We start from the raw sequence: 6,067 nt of genomic DNA, 5'->3' as shown, positions 1-6,067 counted from the left end.
CTGAGACATAGGAGGTTGACACATTCACCAAATCAGACTATTAATCAGTCAAGCTCGATTTAGCCTATCTCCATTGCTAGCAGTTTCCCCAACCACTCACATCATGTCCATCTCTGGTTGTCTGGCATTGCTTTAATTTTGGAATAGACAATCTTGGCCTAGGACAGGACTGTCAAACTCGATTTCATTGAGGCCCACATCAGGGTTGTGTTTGACCAGGGACGTGCAGTCACTAGAGGCAGGGGAGGCGTGGCCTCACCAGTCTCCTGAGGGAAACGAAAGAATTTTAAAGAATTTTTTAAAAATAATTAAAGCCAGGATAGTTGCTACCAGATTTCAAGTCACTTGAAATTGGTGTCTGCTCTCAGTGTTAACTATAGGAGAAGGCCAGAGAACTCGGGGCCTCTTTTGCATAAGGAATTTTTCGCCTTTTAAGAGTTAACCAAGGGTTAAAAAGCAAAGAATTCCTTATGCAAATGAGGCACATGTTCTCTCGCCTCCTGTAGAGGGCATTTTTAGAGGCTTTTTAGAGTTCTCTGGGAGCAACTAGCTCAGTCTGACTCAGAGCTCTGGCCTTTCATGAGGGCAGAGTTGAAATCCTCTCTGAAACAGCTGGAAAAGGTGCGTGTGTGGGGAGGGGGGAGGAATTCAAAAAGTTTGATTGCATGCAGAACCCACGTTGCCTTTTCAAACACACACACACACACACACACACACACACACAGCTGGATAAAAGTATATAAGCCCAGCTTCACTGAAAACGGCAACGTGATTCACCTGCAATCAAAGGCTCCGATCGGAAGGCAGCAGGGGTATGGCAGAGGAGCTGCTTTCAAGCCTTTGGAAAATATATCCAATCCAACTTCTGTGTTTGTTTGAGAGTGAGTGAGTGAGAGAGGGATCCAATTTCTCTGTGTGCGTGTGTCTGTTTGAGAGAGGGGGGAGGGAGGGAGAGAGGGAGGTAGGAGGGGGAGGGAGAAGAAAAATAATGGGAAAACTTATTTTGCAAGGGGGAAAAATGCTGTTGCTTTAAATCGGAACTGAGCATGCCTGGCTGTGGAATTCTGGGAGTTGAAGTCCACAAGTCTAAAAAGCTGCCTCACCAGCCATAAAACTCACCACACGTCACTGTGTTTGACCTTGGGTGGGGGCATGGGGCATGACCAGGGGCATGGCCAGCTCAATGTCACTTATGTGAGGGGACGCCTACAAAAGGAGAAACATTTCTCCTTTTGTTTTGTTTTGCTTTTAATTTGTTTTTCTAGCTCTCTGCCAGCAATAAAGGAGCTGGGGGGGGGGATGGGCCCCGTTATTGACCGCAACAGCCTCCTGCAGCCCTCTGCCAGTGAAAACAAGCTGAGAAGGCTACGCGAGGTCCTCTGGACTCCGTTTTTGGGCACAGCATCCTCCTACAGTTCTCTGTCAGCAAAAGCAGAGCTCAAGGGACCGGGCCCAATCTTGATAGTCTTTGCAGCCCCCCTGCCAATGAAAACGGAGCTCGGGCAGCCCTTTTTTCTGGCAGAGCCACTGTGGGTCAGTTCTTCAGTCCTTCACTGTTTCTAGATTTAAGCACCACACGGGCCGGATCCATCCTGTGGGCCTTGAGTTTGACACCCCGGCCTAGGTCAGAAGTCTTTTTTTACAGCACTATTAAAAAGAAAGAAAGAAAGAAAGAAAGAAAGAAAGAAAGAAAGAAAGAAAGAAAGAAAGAAAGAAAGAAAGAAAGAAAGAACTCAATGCAGTTTCTCAATGAAATAATAACAATAAAAATAATTCTAAATATTTCTCTTCCCTCATAATCCAGGGGAAACATCTGAAAATTCCACCCTTCCCTACGTAGAAAACATGGCCCTCTCAACTCTGCAGCACTTCCCAGACTGTCTGCATCCACCTCCAGCCACTATAAAGATTGGACATCTGCAAATTAACTGGAAATTATTGGAATTACCAGGATTATTATTCAGACTTCAGCCAAAAAGTTTGTCTGTCTGTCTGTTTAATTCTCTCAGTATACAAACCACTAAAAACATTTCACTAAGCTTTCTCCATGTTGTAACCCACTACAATTGTATTAATAATCTCTACTTATTATAAACAAATTCTCTCTTTTTTTCTTTTTATTCAAAAATAGTGATTGAAAGTTTAACTGATCAATACAATTAATTACTAATTAATATAATCTCATTGGTGGAAGTATGTCAGGATCATAGAGCTATTTGGATAAGCAGCTGGAAAAAATTATGGGATTTTGTTATTTTTTATGAACAGTTATGAACAGTTGCAGCAAAACTATTATACGCATTAAAGTGGAAAGATTTGACTTTATCCAGATTAGAGGGATGGATAGCAAAGATTAAGGAATTTGTTGAGAAGTTCACATTGATAGAGATTACTGTAGGCTAGAACATTGTTTAAATTTAAAGATGATTGGAAACATCTTATTGATTTTTTGCAGAAAAATGATATTATGATATATGGTTCTGAGGATTACTAAAAATAATACATTATAGAGAAAATAGAGACAAAGCTGTAACCTAAAAGTAAGAGGTTATTTTAATTTATAACTATAATTGCTGTAAAATAAATCAGAAGTCACTTCTCTATTAGTCTTATTTTACTCTTTGTCTTTGCTCTTTTCTTCTTTCTTCATTCTAAATATTAGTTCTTGTTTAGTTTTTATTCTGCATTTTTAAAATATAAATTGTTTTTAAAAAGATCAGAGAGCTATATGAACTTCCTCTTTATATCATCAGATTAGATGAGGAAGAATGGTAGACAATAACGAAAGGACATAGAAAGGAAGGGAAACAATCTTTTTCCAGATCTGTTTCTTTCTCTTTTCTCTTTAATATGTAGCAGCCCAATAATGGGGTCTTATAAGATTATTAAAAACAGATATTCTGTCAGTTCAATATTTATAATGAACATCATCTTAGCATACTCAATATGCTAATGACATACCTACAACATAGCCCCAATAATAGCTGCTTTTAGGAAACACATTGTAAAAACATATTTTGCCATGGGTCTTTGGAAGACTCCCTCAAAAGATTGCTTACACTAAAGTGTTTCCAGAAAACCTTGGATAAGTTGATAATCAAGCTAATTTATAGGAGAACAAAGCAACAGAGTCAGATCCATTCACAAGTTTTTAAATAATGGGAATATGAAATCACTGATCTTCAAATCAAAATGTTAGGTCAGCCTCTATACCAGAAGGCAGACAAGTAGCCAATATAATATCATTCTTCAAAAACGATAAGGGTAGAATTTAGAAAACTAAAAAAATGGCTTTAAAAAGGTCCTCAGTAAACATACTAATCATAGGATATATAAATGAAGAGGCTCTTTTCAGGTAACAGATTAAAGAACACAAAGAAATGAATAAATGATTGCCTATTACAGGGAAATGAAAAAAAAAGAGCTACAGCAAGGATTTGTATTAGGACTGTTGATTTTAACTTGTGTATAAATTCTTCTTCCTAGCATTATTCCTGCATTATGGCAAGGTCCACTTGTCGTTTCCATTTAGGTCGATCCAAGGGATCTTCAGGGGCGATGCCAGAGGTGGTATTCTACCAGTTTGGACCAGTTCGCCCAAACCAGTAGCAGAAATCATGTGTGGCCCCGCTACCCACCCTGGCTCTATAGCATCCCATTTAGGCCCCTTTTTTAGTGAAAAGCGCATGCAGGGGTGGGTTGCTAATCCCGTTCCAACCGGTTTGGTTGGAACGGGACCGGCGGCGTCCTCGTGCACGCGTGCAGTTCATGCATGCGTCTTAGCGCCTGCGCGATGCTCCAGCTGCTCGCGGAGACTCACGCAGGCGCTGTATGTGCCATGCACCTGCGTGGAAGCGGAGAAGCCTTCAAAGACCGGTAAGGAGCGCGGGCAGGCGGGTGGGCCCTTCGCCATTCTCGGAAGTTACTTACTTCCGGGTTCGCCGACCAACCGGTTTGTGGGGACCGCCGCAAACCGGTTGAAACCCACCCCTGAGCGTATGTGAGGAAGGCTTAGTGCAGACACGCACTCTCACATTTGTGAATGGGTAGGGAAGGTAAGTAAATACCACTCCTGGGCGATGCCCACTTATTTCATAAACCTGCCATCCTGGGCCCATTGTTTGGGAAGCGAGACTCTGGCTGTCACAAGCCAAGACAAAGGGTGTGAGGAGGAGTAACACCTCTTTAAAAAAACCTTGGTCCAGATGCCCCAGCTGGCAGCACAATGTAAGGGCCCCTTCTTAGGATTACAGGACTACTAATACCTGCCAGTAGGTATAAATTGCTTCCAGCAAGAGATGAAGCGATGCATCAGTTTGAGTCTGAATTTGTCCATACATGATTATAGTATAATTTAATAATTTTGAATTCTAAAAGATTTTGAGTAAAACGAAGAACAGCCAGGTAATGGTAAATAAGATTAAGTATAGTGCACATTTGATCAAAATATGGCTACAGTTACATTGGTGGAATCTGAGCAGGTACATATGAAAAAATGAGAGTAATTTTTGTTGCTGATAAATATTCTTTCAGTTCTGTTGAAGCTTCTTGTGCAAAAGGCACATTTCATGGCTGGGGATGATTAGGGGGGGAAAAACTGGAAAGAAAACAGCCAATATTATTCAGCTTTTAGAAAAATCAATGGTATGGTTACATTTTAATTCTGTTTTAGTCACAATAAGCTAAAGAAGATAACTGTAAAACTGAAAACATGTAGGAAGGAATAGCCAACATTATGAAGAAGCTGGAGTGATTCTATTATGATTTGGGGTGTTTTAAATATAGATAAAAAGCAAGTAAAATAGACATATGACTATAAATTATGCATAATACAAGAGAAATGAATAGGAAAAGGTTTTTGTTCCTTTCTCATTATCATCAAACTTAGGATGATCCAATGAAGCTGAATGGCAGATCAGCAGGGAAACGTCACACAGACAGACTTCAGCATGCTTTGGCATTCTGGTGGTTTTTTTAAAAAAGACATTTGTTTTATTTTGGTACATGTTGCTTACTTCTAATGAGACATTGCTCTGAGGGGGAAGGGGAAATCATGTACTTTGTGCTGGAATGACCTTACCTCTGTTCTTTCCACTTTCCAGAAGCAAGTCCTACTTAAATTAATGAATCATCAGGATGATGATCAAAATGGAGTGTCTTTTCATGTATTCATAAAAAATATATCTAATATCCATGGGAAAATTCTTGCATCTGTAGTATTTCCCAACAGTTACTTTGTATCTGCAGCAATGCAAAACGGAGACGTATTGTCCAAAATATTACACAATTAAACAATTGCACAGACAGGAAAGCAGTATCAAGCTGGTTAGCAACTGGATTGGGAACTATGATAAGCAATAATTACATTGCAGAAAACAAAATTCTTAGTTGGCTTTTGCCTTGAATGGGGATGGGCATGATTTAGAGCAGATGAATGGACAATAGACAGCTGGACTTTCAATTAGGAACTTTCCGCACTTAGGATAAACATGAGCCTTTAGTGCACAATCAGGAAGAGGGCACAGAGATCCAGTCACACTTTTAGTTTGGACAATCTCCAACCTTGGGAATGTTGTGCTAAATGATGTGGCCATAAAGCACAATTTCACATGACTGCAGCAATTTAGATGGCAGTTGCAACAATGCCATTGTTAGGCAAATTCTGTGCAGAATCCCATTGTCACACGATCTATTTGCAACTTTCTGCCAGCCTCCTCACTGATTTTACTTGTTGGAAGCTGGCAGTGAAAGTCACAAATGGTGATCACACGACACAAGAAGCTGCAGGATTGTAACTGCGAGCTGGTTGCCAGACACCAGATTTCAATCATATGACTGCGGGGATATTGTAACAGCCGCACCTATGAGGAACGGATGTAAGTCCCATCATTCAGCACTGTGATAACTTCTGTTGCTGAATAAGGGCTACCTGCATGCCTAAAGCAAAGAGAAATAGGGGAACAGCTTTCTACATGACAAAAGTCTTGTTTGTTGTTCCAGTAGAAAAAATCTTTCAGAATCTTGAAATTTCCCCAGTACGAAGAGAGAAAATGTACTCAAAATCATT

This window comes from Thamnophis sirtalis, unplaced genomic scaffold (genome assembly GCF_051295495.1).
Source record: "Thamnophis sirtalis isolate CommonGarterSnake01/CBP01778 unplaced genomic scaffold, rThaSir2_p1.2 scaffold_6, whole genome shotgun sequence".
Classification (NCBI taxonomy): domain Eukaryota; kingdom Metazoa; phylum Chordata; class Lepidosauria; order Squamata; family Natricidae; genus Thamnophis; species Thamnophis sirtalis.
Note: the sequence above shows the minus strand (reverse complement) of the source record.